Here is a 12298-nt window from a genome sequence, read left to right on the forward strand (position 1 = left end):
TAACAAAAATATGCGAACAAAATCAAAAATACTTCTATGATTTTTTTTTCTCATTCCCCCCATCTCCTGCATTTTTCACTTTTTCCCCAGTGCGGTGGTACCAAGAGCTGAAGTTTTTAATTGAATTTTGTATGTAGAGCGGAGTTTGGTGCTTCACTGCTTTTTGTAAGTTTTATGCCAAGTAACTGCATCAAAAGTGGAAAAAGTTGAAATTGAATGAGCAGGTGAGAAGAGTGGCAGGTAGGAGTCGCCTGTGGCCGATTAAAGGAATGGCGTTCTAATAAGAAAATTGAGTGGCTAGTCTCAGAAAATCTTTTGGAGTTATTTACAAAATTTTCCAGCATAAAGAATGTGTTAAGGAAATCGATGATAAAATTGCATCGAAAATAATACATATAATTTAAACTCCTTGGAGCAACTATTTTAAAATCCCTTTCAAGGATTTGTATGGTCGAAAAGATAGAAAACGTGCGTCTTAAATCAGAAACGGACTTTATTCCCCTAGTGCATAATCCATGAGCACTCTAAGCCCCCGCCCACTTAATTCCATTTCCACTTTACCATTTTCGACACATAAATAAAGCTAAACATCTTTTGTGGCCTTATGGGGTTAAGCCAAAAGGATAACCCCTCGACGAAAGCCAATGAGCGAAGGACCCTCTGAGTACCGTTCCCTCCTTTCTACGCCATGTGTTCCCAAAATCCTGCAACCCATTTAAAGCACTTTGCCACTGCTCTATTCCGTCGTGGTATCCCAGCTTCCTGGCTTCCGTCCTGTTTTTTGTTGCCCGTTTTTGAGGGCTGGCAGAGATGTCAAGCCCTACCCGGCCGTTTAAGCTTTCAATTTCGCTGCTGGTGGTTTACACTTGTGGTTAAAATAATATACCATAAGTCTTGGTCACTTTTAAAATATAATTTTGTTATTGTAATATATAATTAGGCAGAATTTTAGATGCCCTGGCACTTTTTTTATAACCACTTTTGGAACTAAAGTCTTTTAGCTTAAAAATGTAGGTTTAAATGTTTTCTTTTCCTTATTTTTGTTTGCTATTTTTCCGACCATAGCTGCATATGTGGAGCTTGGCCCACAGTGCTGAATTATTTAAACCGTGAGTGTCAACGCGAGGGGCACAAAAATGAAGGGTGTGTTTCAGCTTCTAACTCGGCGTTTTTCGAGCATTTCGCATTGTTCAAGTGCGTGTGCCGGAGTTATTTTTTTTTGGTCTGTGAATGCGCGCTAGTATTTATTTTTCGTCTACTCGTTGTCTGCTGCTTTTGCGATGCCTTCATGAATAAACATGGAAACAAATTACTATACTCGACATACCCAAACAAAGGCAAAGCTCACGCTTGCAAATTTAGCACCTGCGAACACAGTTTTTGTTTAAGCATAACAATGAAATGTAGGCTAAGATTTTAATAGCAATTTTTATGGCTTCTTTTTTTTTTTGTATTTTCCTACATTTTTCAGGGCGCCATTCATAACAAAACATGGCAGTGGTGGTCGGGGGAGTTGTTACTTGGACTGGGTAATCTCTTTCAGCATGGAAGCTGCACATGCTCCATTGCATTTCTAAGCGTGTCTAATGCTCGCTTGAATGGCTGGCTCAGTAGCTTCTTTTATATCCCATCACTTGGGCTTGCATCGGTAAGAAAAACTCACTCAAGCGTTTTTTACCCAAGAAGCACAGTGACTTCAAAATACGTCTTTTAAGCTTACCAAGGGAAAAGAATTTATTATGTTATTAGATTTGATGGAGGCTATTTGATAATTCATAGAATAGACTAGATATCTCATCTATGAAAACCTGACCGATAAGCTAGAAAAAATATGCTTGAAAATTACATTCCAACCACTATGGGTGTCGATGAAAGCTGAAATTTAAAATTCCTAGCTGTCAAAAATATTTGAAATGTTCTTAATGCCTAACTCCATCTCACTCTGCCACTTCAACAAGCGGTCCAGATAGCTGCCCCTTTCCACGTCTAGACATCAATCAACACCTTCGACAATTTGATTGACAGCAGCAGAACGACAGCATGAAAAATAAATCTGTCATTTGCATTTCAAGTTCCGTTTGAAATCAATATGAATATAGTAGATACTTGAAAATCGTTCTTGTAGCTGATGTTTTTTCGGGGTTCCTTGCTATTGCTTTTATTATTAATATTATTATTATGGCTGGCACAGTCAATTTGTCAAAAACACAATCCCCAAGCCCAGAAGCAACCGAAAACCACCCACAACAGATGCTTGTCAAAGCATTTCATTCCGTTCCATTGCATTTTCTGTTTTCACTGCGGTCAGGACACAAAGAAACATACAATCTATAAAAAAAATTATATCAGGGGAAATCCCTCAATGTTTTCTTTCCATTTGTTTGGACTGCAGCTTAAAAACAGATTTTCCTCGCTACCCGCACTCAAATAATATATGCATATGAATATAAATATGGGAATGTGTGTGGGATGATTTAAATGTATATATTAAAACCGCATATTTAATTAATATAAAATAAATGATCGGGAAATAAATTACGATTTTGGGCTGGGCTGGGCACGGGGACAAGGGCATGGTTATTGGGCGTCGAATGCACCAGACCTGAAATGGTTGTGTGAAAAATATTTGTTCATGGTTTGGCTTTAATGTTAACGCATATCCCACTACCGGCCTAAAGGGACATGGCTTGTAGCTAGACTATTTGTTTAAATCATACGAGTATGAAGGCATACATATTTGTTGTGCCGTTTAAACGCTTTTGCGATTCTTTTATCTCTCTGCAAAGCAGAGTCTCGCCGGTTAATTATTTTAAGCTTCTTCATTACAATAAGCTGACGATTCATGGCCATGTATGGACGATGCCGGAGCGATGGCCATGGTAAGTAGTGGGAAAGATGAAAGCGGAAAGATGGAATGTTCATCATATGCTCATGCATATTATCCTGCGTATACTTTATCTGCGAGTGCATGGATTTAATTATTTCTGATATTTCCGCTGCTGGTTGAATACCAAAAATATTTCTGTTTAATTAAGGTAAAAATGCAATTAAGAAATGTTATTGAATATAGTAATATGTGTTTATTAGACAAATTAAATAATTTAATATATTTTTGTATAATTGTAGAGAACAGAGTAAAAAAAAAATGGATATTACTCTCCAATGGTAGTTTCTTATTTCCCATCAAGCAACCTTTATTTAAATCCATTTCAATCGAGTAGTATTTCATCGAAAATTTTCATATTTTAAAATGTCAGTACTTGAATTACAAGTAGCTGGTAAAATTGCTGTTTATATGCTACGTTTTCACATATACTTACGAAAACCAACTCAGACACATTGAGGCTGCAATTTCGTTGCCGAGAATCTGGGCGAAAAATATCCTGCAGCTGATTTTTAATTACGAAAACACAAAAAAGGATGTTGTTGCGACTTCGTGTACGTAAACACCAATACCAACACATGCCACCACATACTTATGCACACACTCTCCGGCATCTGCAGACATTCCTAGACCCCAATGAAGCCATCGTGTCCTGGCGGCGTGTGTGTGTGAGCCAACAGATTTCAATTTTTGTGTGTTAATTACATTGCCGGCATAAGTTCAGGCCCTTTCTGGGCTGTTTGGTGAGTGGGCGTGGCAAAGGGCGGATGGAGTGCGAGGATCGACGGGGGTAGAGGGAATTGGCGCTTCGGAAGTAGGACCCGACCCACTTGACTCTGCTTGTGTTAAGCATTTTGGCGCTTGTGAATGTTTAATTATCAAAAATTTGCACTTGATCCTTGTTTTTGGTGTACTTTTTCCTTTTTGCCAGCACAATTCGCTTTATGGTCTTATGGTGTGTGCGTGTGTGTTTCAGTGTGTTTGTGTGAGGCTTATGGTAATTGCATGTCCTGTGTGTGTTAGTGCGCTTAATGTTTGCACAAGTGCGCTCTTTATCTATGCTGTGTAAGCTGAAATTTGATTTGCTTGTGTTTTGTTCTCAGTTTGCATAATTCAGGGAAACCGAGTGCCCCAGGCCGGCGAATCTCATAGTTGCCCTCTTGCCTATTTATTTATTAATGTACTCCAAAAGCAAAACTCCACAAACAAAACCAAAAAATAAAAAAGAAAACAGGCGAAATTATTTATAATTACAAGAGCAAGACAACACCAAAGAAAAAAAAACAGGGGCGAGGGGATAAATAAACAAAGACACAAAAACAAGGCTAAGTCGCCGCACATTTTTCATTTTTATGTCGGCGTGTTTTTTGGATCCCCGGTCCAGGAGGAGAATAAAAATGAAAAGCAACAATATCAAGATAATTTAATGCTTTTAAAACAGCAAAATGCCGTTAAAACCAACAAAGGAAAATCGCTTTCGGTAGGACTCCTGTTTTTCTGCCCCTCACTGTAGTCTGTTATTATCCCGTTGTCGCCTGACAAATAAACACATACAGCCAGTCTGTCCTCTAAAAGCGAGTGCAACAACAAGAACATTAAATTAAATACATAAATCATATCTTTCCCTGCCTTTTTTTGGTTTATTTATTTTTTTTTGTAGCATGCCAACAGGGCGGATGATGAGGTGTGGGTGTTTAAGGAGGGCTGCCGAAACTTTAAGGCTCCCCCAGAGCCAATGCCAACCACTCCAGGAAGTAATACACCACTCGCTCTTTGTTTCTTTTTGTTGTAATTAAAATTGTCTACCAGTTGCAGACAATGTTTATCATTTTCTTTTTTTTCGGGGACATTGGCCGACTGGATTAAGGGATATATAAACAAATTCTCTAGGAATCCTCTCTCGAATTTAATTTTTAAAAAGCTTTTTAACAGCTCACTAACGAATTATCTGTTAAAACACATCCGCAAATAATTAATAGGCACTAGATCATGCCACGCCCTCGCTTTGAGCCATAAGATTGAACTTGCACGCAATCGAACAATGTATCTGAATAATTAATTGTTAATCACGATGAGGCAGAATTAACCAGTCCCCCGGCGATTCATGTTATTAATTTACGTAGTCGAACCGCACGGATTTAAAATTAATTGTATATTATTTACCAAATCAACTGTGAAAGCGATAAATTAATAGATCAAATAAGTCAAACAAAAAAGTATAGACAAATAAATTATGTTGGTGTTAATCAAATGACAACATTAATGATTTTTTCTACCAAAAAATAATTTAAATTGCTTTTCCAACCCAAGTCTTTTATTTAAAGCCCACATATCCAGGCCTAACAACTCCTCCCGATTTTAAATATGAAAAGGCAAAGCTGAAGCCCACTGCTGCAGCCCTTTTTAAGAAAGGATTTATAGGTTATCCTGGGAAATCGAAGCCACCGAAGCTGCTGTCGGCCCAAGGGCAAAAGTGGTTGCCTAAATAAATTCACAAATCGGTTTAGTCCGAAGTTTCTGGTTGGGTTTTCATGGGCTGTTTGTCTTTTTTACGAGCTTGGTTTGTTAATGCAAAAGTTCCTCGTCGAAAGGGTGTTAAAACTGCTTAGCCCCAGACCCCTAACTTTTAGCAACCACCGATCCCTTCTTTCGTCAGGTTAACTAAGCAGCTTGGCATAAATTTGTACTTGGCTTTCAAATATTTGCCTCGCATTTAATTTTGATGAACAAATTTTGGTAATACTTTTTCTTTAGCTGCGGTCTCCCACTTTGTTGTCACTTTTAATTGTTGCATATTTAATGTCCACACCGTAGCTCATTACTTGGCTCAGTTTTATGGCCTTTTGACGACAACACTCTCCTTCCTGCTGGCTTCAAACAAATTTTCCCCACCGCTTCGGTTGCATATTTTAGTTTACTGTTTGCTTGTTTAATGCTTGGGATTCTTTTTTTGTATGCTATATTTTATATTTTGGTTGCTCAACAATCTCCATTACAGCGACCTGGGTCCGCGCTTAATTTCTATGTGCAGTGCTGTAAAAATTGCATAAAATAAATGTGCACCGAAAACCTGCAATAATAATAAAAATAATAATTTGCGTTGCCAACGCAATGACCGAAGCTTCAAGGGTCGCAGCTGGGAATTTGCCTTTTGCCGCTACTGGGGGTCATTCGTTTGTTCGTTTGCGCTTTTCTGCTTCATTTTAAACGATGATACTTAAATTTCCATTAAAGCACTTGCCGGGGCCATCAATAAGCGTGGCCAGCCAGGGGGTGGCCCCTGACCAGCGAGAGGTGGAAAGCGTAGTTTTTTTCCCCAACCAAAGTCAAGCATACTTTGCGGTTGCCCCCAGCCCACTCTCCACAGCATCCCCCCTCGTTGCCATAGGAAAAGAGTGGGTGGTCCATGCCACCCACAAATATTTACAGTGCACAACTTCTGAAAGTATATAATAAGTTTGTATTGGCTAGAGATGCACAAATTATACTGGGATAGGGTAGTAAGTCCTGGCTCAGAACACTTTCATTTAAATGCAAATTTATGAATATATTTTCCAAAACAGTTGTTTCTATTTATGGGTCAGTGACGTATTATTTTTAAAAGACGTGTGTCTCCTTGACTAGCTCAGCTCACAGTTTCAAAAGCATGATTTTGTTGAAAGCTTAAATGTTTTTAAAATTATAAAAAAAATTTATTTTCTCCTCTAGTCTCGCATCGCTGATTCCCATTTCTTTATAGGCCTGCCAATGCCATATAAATGTATATTTATTTGAGCGATATAATTTATATGTAAAAAGAGTGCTGCCGCAATGACGAGTGCCACACAATTTCATTACTGGTTTCTGTGTGGGCTGGTGAATGCGTATTTCATGCACCTCTTTTTCCCGCCCAGTTTTTCCCATTTAAGCAACTGGCCGAGCCGCAAATATTTGCACTTTAAAATGAAATTCACGCAAAGGCACAAAGGCTGCTCCACTGCTTTTGCCACTTTTGCTGCTGGCCTAAAAATGTTGCATCAAAAGCCGACGCAGCAAGATGAAGAACAGCAAACCACCTGCGGCAGGAACAGCAATCGAGAAACAACAACCACTGGATGCACGCACTGAGGCGAAGTTCAATCCAATCCATGGCAAAATAATTATATAATGTTGCCAGCTGGAAATATATTTATGAGCTTAGAGGGCCCAGAAGGAACCAATTGGCATTTCAATGTTGACTCTCTAATTCCTAGGTTCCTGGCCCAGGGGACTTGGCTCGCTCGAATGATAATGATAACTTTTGGCCCGGCAGCCTGCCAGCCTGGCAGCCTTAATAATAATGATAATGTGTCATAAGGTAATTATTCAGTTGCAAAAGTTTGCTGAAGGGAATCGCAGCAGCATAAATAAATATCCTGCAGTTATTTGGCGTGTGTGTTGACAGCGAAATTGATTGCAATTAATGGGGAGTAATGGAGAGCAATGGAGGGAGTTCTCTGAATCTGGGCCGGTGCATGGGCCATGTTAATATGGTATGTATGAAATGTATGCATGTGTGAGTTTGCAGCTCCACTTGCCTGAAGCTGCGATTCCTTAGCCAGGCTGGGCCGGGCCTAAAGTGCAACAGTTTGCGCCTGAGTGCCTCCGCACTCAAAAGATGTTGATGGACAAAGCAAACAGAAACAGAAACCCAGCCAGGACAAGCCGAGTAAAGTGAAGTTGAGTCTTGAGTCAAGACGCCTTGAGATGCCTTTGCATGGCTTATCAATTAGGCAAATTAGTTGTTCATGCTTGAAACTGCATAACTGCATCTTAGTATTCCAAGGCTCTGGAATACTTACTAAGTTGTTTAAATAGAGACGACATAACTTAAAGATGCTGTGGAAACATTTGAAAAACAATTATGGTCTGCTAGGCTTTGCCATGTAAGCACTTCAAGAAAAATTGTAGTCTTCCATCTTCATCGAAGAAGTAGAAGCCTTCTTTACTTCATACAGATTTTTCTCTGTGCAGCACAGCCAATTTGACTTTGTCAATAAAAGGACATGAAAGAATGCTAGCTAGCCCAAGGGACTCGACTCGGAACTGGGACTAGCAAGCATGTAAATATTCAAATCAAAAGCGCAATTGAATGTGCGAGTAAATGTCATCGTATCTTGCATTCAAATCTTTGATTGCCAGCCATTCAGGATGGAAAGTTTATTGCACTACACTTGGCATTCAGCCAGACTGAAGGATAGCTGCAGTTCCATCCTGCTCCAATCCCATTCACCTGCTTTTCCACGTTTCCAGTTCTCGAGTTCTCCAGTTCAGCAGTTCGAATGACACCCAGACACGGTGCCGGGAATTGACACAGAATAGCTGCCAAATGCCAGGGCACAAAGCGAAATGAGGAAGTGTTTAAGTAAAAAAAAAAGAAAGGGAAAAAAAGGAGACCCTTGTCTGGGCAGATCTTTTTCTCACCCATGACATATGTACATACGGCGAATACATACATATATATGTGGCTTGCATTGTGTCCATATAGGGTAGTAGTGGTTGTTGCAACAGGAAGTTGGCACAGCCAGCGTGGAGTGGCATTGATCTTAGCATTGGACATGGCTGAATGCTAAATGCTAAATTCTGAATGCCGATGCTTCTGCCTCTGCCGCTGCTGCTGCCGAAGCTGAGGTTGAGGTTTAGTCGCCTGCAGGTCAGTCATACTTAATTCCAAGTGGGTTTCGAGTTGCCAACTTGATATTGAATCATGGAAGGGCTTTCGTTTGGAGTGCTGGGTAGTTCGTTGAACCGCTCGAGTGGATAGCGTTGGAGAGGGTCGGTTAAGTATTTAATGGGCCACTGGGATTAAGTCCGAGTGGGGCTATGAGAGCTCAACTGAAGTGAAAACTATAGGTAGCCCATGGCTATGCGATAGCTATAGATATTTTGTTATTTCGTAATATTACTTAAAATCTCTTATTTCCAAATTTCAAATTAATAAACTAAGACAATTGCTTCACCACTAACTCTGCCGCAGGTGAGGAAATCATCTGTGTGGCTTGATTTCTAAAACCTCCATCATGGCCGCTCTTGCTCACCAAAGCTTGCACAATCAATTAGCACCACATTGCGTATGATTGATTTAGTGCTAAGTAGTAGTATTTATGGCAGCTAAAGGTTCGTTTATTGGTGATGCTCGCACAAGCAGTGCTTTCGTTTGCATTTATGGCTGTATTTGCTTCCACGCTGCAGCCAAAGCGACTTGCAATAGCTAATAAATATTTGTGCAACGTTGCGTATGACTAATGCATTTCTGTGTGTTTGTGCATAAATTAAATGCCGACCTATACAAATAACAGGCCAGCAAGAGCCATGTCTAGTTTGTTTGTATTGAGTTTAAATTCATTAAAATTTAATACGCTTTGAAAATTAATTAAAAAGCCACTCAAAGTGTTGGATTGTTTTGCCCGCAGGCCGTTTGATTTGTCCATTCGATTATGGTCAGTTAGGAAAAAAGGGCAATTAAAATTTGAACCAGCGCCAATGGCAATTAAAAGTGCATAATAATTTGCAATTTTTTCTGCACTCTTAATCGTTTTTTTCTTCATTTTTTTAATGCACAAATTCAAATATGAAACGTGAGCTACAAAAGGTTGCCAGGCACTTTTCATTTCTATTGTCATCCAGCACATGCCATGGGGAAATTAAAAGGAAACTCTACTCCAGCTCCTGGTGATGCCAGTTTGAACAACGAGAATCGCGGGGGCGTGGCCGAAACGAGGCGGCAGACTTTTGTCTAAATGTGTTTTTCTTGGCTCTCAGCCCCAGCTTGAGTTCCGTTCCCATATCCCAGCCAGGAGTCTGCAGTTAAACACGTACATACAAGGAGATGACTTCACCGGCATTGGCATTAAGTTGTCCGTGTGTGTTGGAGTGTTTGCGGACACATATATATATGTATGTATATCCGTATGCCTGCCGTTCCACTTGAGGTGTCTTTAAATGCGACGAAATCTTTATGGAGTTGCCTATGCGCTGGCTTACAGCTCAGCATCCTCGGCTAAGCCATAAGCACCAGTATCGCTCTGTGCCGTAGCATCTTCGGCTTGGGGCACACATGTTGTATCTGCGATGCGTAACGCGGCACGGATGCTTCTAAGGTCTCGCAAACAGAGTTCCTTGGCTTTGTAGTGCTGGATTCCTTGGGCAATGTTGACAGAATAAGTACAGAAAATTCATAAAATTTTATTAAATTTCTTCCATTTCATAAAACTAAAAACGCAGGAATAGAAAATCTTCTGATTTGCAAAGAACAAATGTTTATCATCAGCTAGAGCATTCAAAGTTCTGTAAGAAAGAACTTTTTCTTCTCGATGTTATGTATGCATTTATACATTTATGCTAATCGCGTTGGTGCGTTGTAATGCCGCTACTTTAAGTCTTTTGGCTTTTAAAGCTGGCATGAGGCAACTGCAACGGCAACGGCAACGGCAACGGCAAGAGCAACAGCAACGCAGCTGCCAATCCCAATCCGAGTCCCAGTCCCAAACCGTGATGGAGTCCCTGGCTAGTGTTTCTTTGGCTGGTTACATTTGGGAGTGCTGAGGCTGGAGCCCACCTATGGATGTCTGTCTGTCTGTTTGCTATGGGGATTTTGGCGAACATTTTCTCAGTATCCTTTTCGCAGAATACACATTCACAGCTTCCTTGTCGGCGGCTCTCACAATGCGCTTTGTGTTCGACTTGTTTGAAAAACTATTTTACATTTAAGCGCGAAATTCCACACTATGAATGAATTTTTCATGAGGCCGCGGACAGGGGGCACTTGACTTGAGTGGAGAGCCGTATGCCCGTAGCCCGTAGACCGTCTCACTTTTGGCCAAGCAGCACATCAGCTTAGCCCGCCCTACAGAGCGCCAATGCCGATGCCGATGTCGAAGCCTTCATCATTATCATCATCGCTTTCTGGTCTGGAAATCCTCGTTGGGGAGCCGTTCGAACCCTTTGGTCAGTTGCATGGCATTTTAATTGAATTGATTATTTCAGTGGTCGGGTGCGATGTTGATGTTTGTACTCTCAACCCAACTCGACTCAGCTCAGTTCAGTTTGGTTTAGTTGAGTTTAGTGCGGCTTAGTAGGGTCCAGTCTGGGTACGTAGAAATAATAATGATTTGCTTCTAACTCCGCTGCAGCAGCCCCCTTTGACTCAGACTCCTTTGCATGCGAATCGGAGTCGGGGCCCCGAGCTGAATTGTATTTTATCTGGTGCAATTTAACCCAAATTCCAACGCTTGAAAATTGCATTTGGAGCAACGCTTTTAGTTGGCAAAAGTGCAGCAAACAATGCGGGCGTGTCCAGGTAAGGAAAGACCAAGAACAGAACCTAACCGAACCAACCAGAACAGAACAGAATGGAGGAGCACTATTGGAACTAAAAGAGACCATGAGACCACCACAAGCCAAGACCAAATAAGCCCCAGGCTTAGCAATGTAAATTGTTTGTAATTTGGTTCTGGTTTCTATTTTTGCCCGCTCGGCTCTGTGCTTTCTTTAGCCGTCTTTGGCCGTTGGAGGTGGAGAGCTGGTAAGTGCTTTTGGCATTCTAACAAAATGATTATTGATCACTTAATAAGAATTTTTCATACAATGGCGCCAGAGAAAGACCCTATACCAAATCTGGCTATTGTCTGCGTCTTGCCGGGCCAAGGTCCTGCGCTCGTTCCTGGTCCTGCCTCTCGGCCGTCAGTCACAAAGGCATTTTTAATGAGCTACCCACGCAACGGTGCACTTTAATGCAAAATAAATATAGCTGGCAAATTTACGGAGACATGTCAAAGGGAAAGTATCCATTACCCGACGACAAGTTCCACACTGCAATTTCGCAGTTAGCGTCTCCAGAAGCCAGAAATGAAAGGCAGCTCCACTACCACTACCACCTTCACCTCCACCTCCGCCAATTCAATACCATTCAATTCAATTCATTCAGCGCAATTTCAGCAATTCCTTCTGCGATAAGAGAGCATGAAGTCGGGAACGCTCTGTCAGATACTTGGGCCGAATGTAGCTTGTCCTGATTTTTTTTTTTACGTGCCCCGTAATGATGCCGACGAAATGCCATGGCAATTGAAGGCAACCTTCGGTACGATAAGATATATTCAGAGACAGATAGATAGAGTAAATAGTACCGCCCTTACAAAAGATGTTGCTACATTGCTTCGAAGCTGCTGCTGCTGCTGTTGCTGACATCTTGAGACGAGATAATTTGCTACTTGAATGCAAACGATACGTCGATGGGAAATCAAAGCAAATTTGGACAGTTGAGAGCTTCGGTGAATCATGCAGAGGACTGGGTTTGCCAGGCCCAATATTTGGCCGGCCACATCATCGATAGCTGGGCAAATTAATTAACGAGTTGGCAAATCGCTTTCAATTATAATTGAAAACAAATTGGCAGCA

General features: G+C 41.0%; 1 long non-coding RNA gene across 1 annotated transcript; it reads left to right on the plus strand.

The window, feature by feature from the left end:
* Positions 1 to 3132: 3132 nt before the first annotated feature.
* On the plus strand, positions 3133 to 3780 carry LOC116654538. Its single transcript, XR_004309769.1, has 2 exons — positions 3133 to 3438; positions 3505 to 3780. It is a non-coding gene; the product is annotated as an uncharacterized LOC116654538 (long non-coding RNA).
* The last annotated feature ends 8518 nt before the right edge of the window (positions 3781 to 12298 follow it).

Source organism: Drosophila ananassae, chromosome 2L, assembly GCF_017639315.1.
Source record: "Drosophila ananassae strain 14024-0371.13 chromosome 2L, ASM1763931v2, whole genome shotgun sequence".
In the NCBI taxonomy this organism is placed as follows: Eukaryota; Metazoa; Arthropoda; class Insecta; order Diptera; family Drosophilidae; genus Drosophila; species Drosophila ananassae.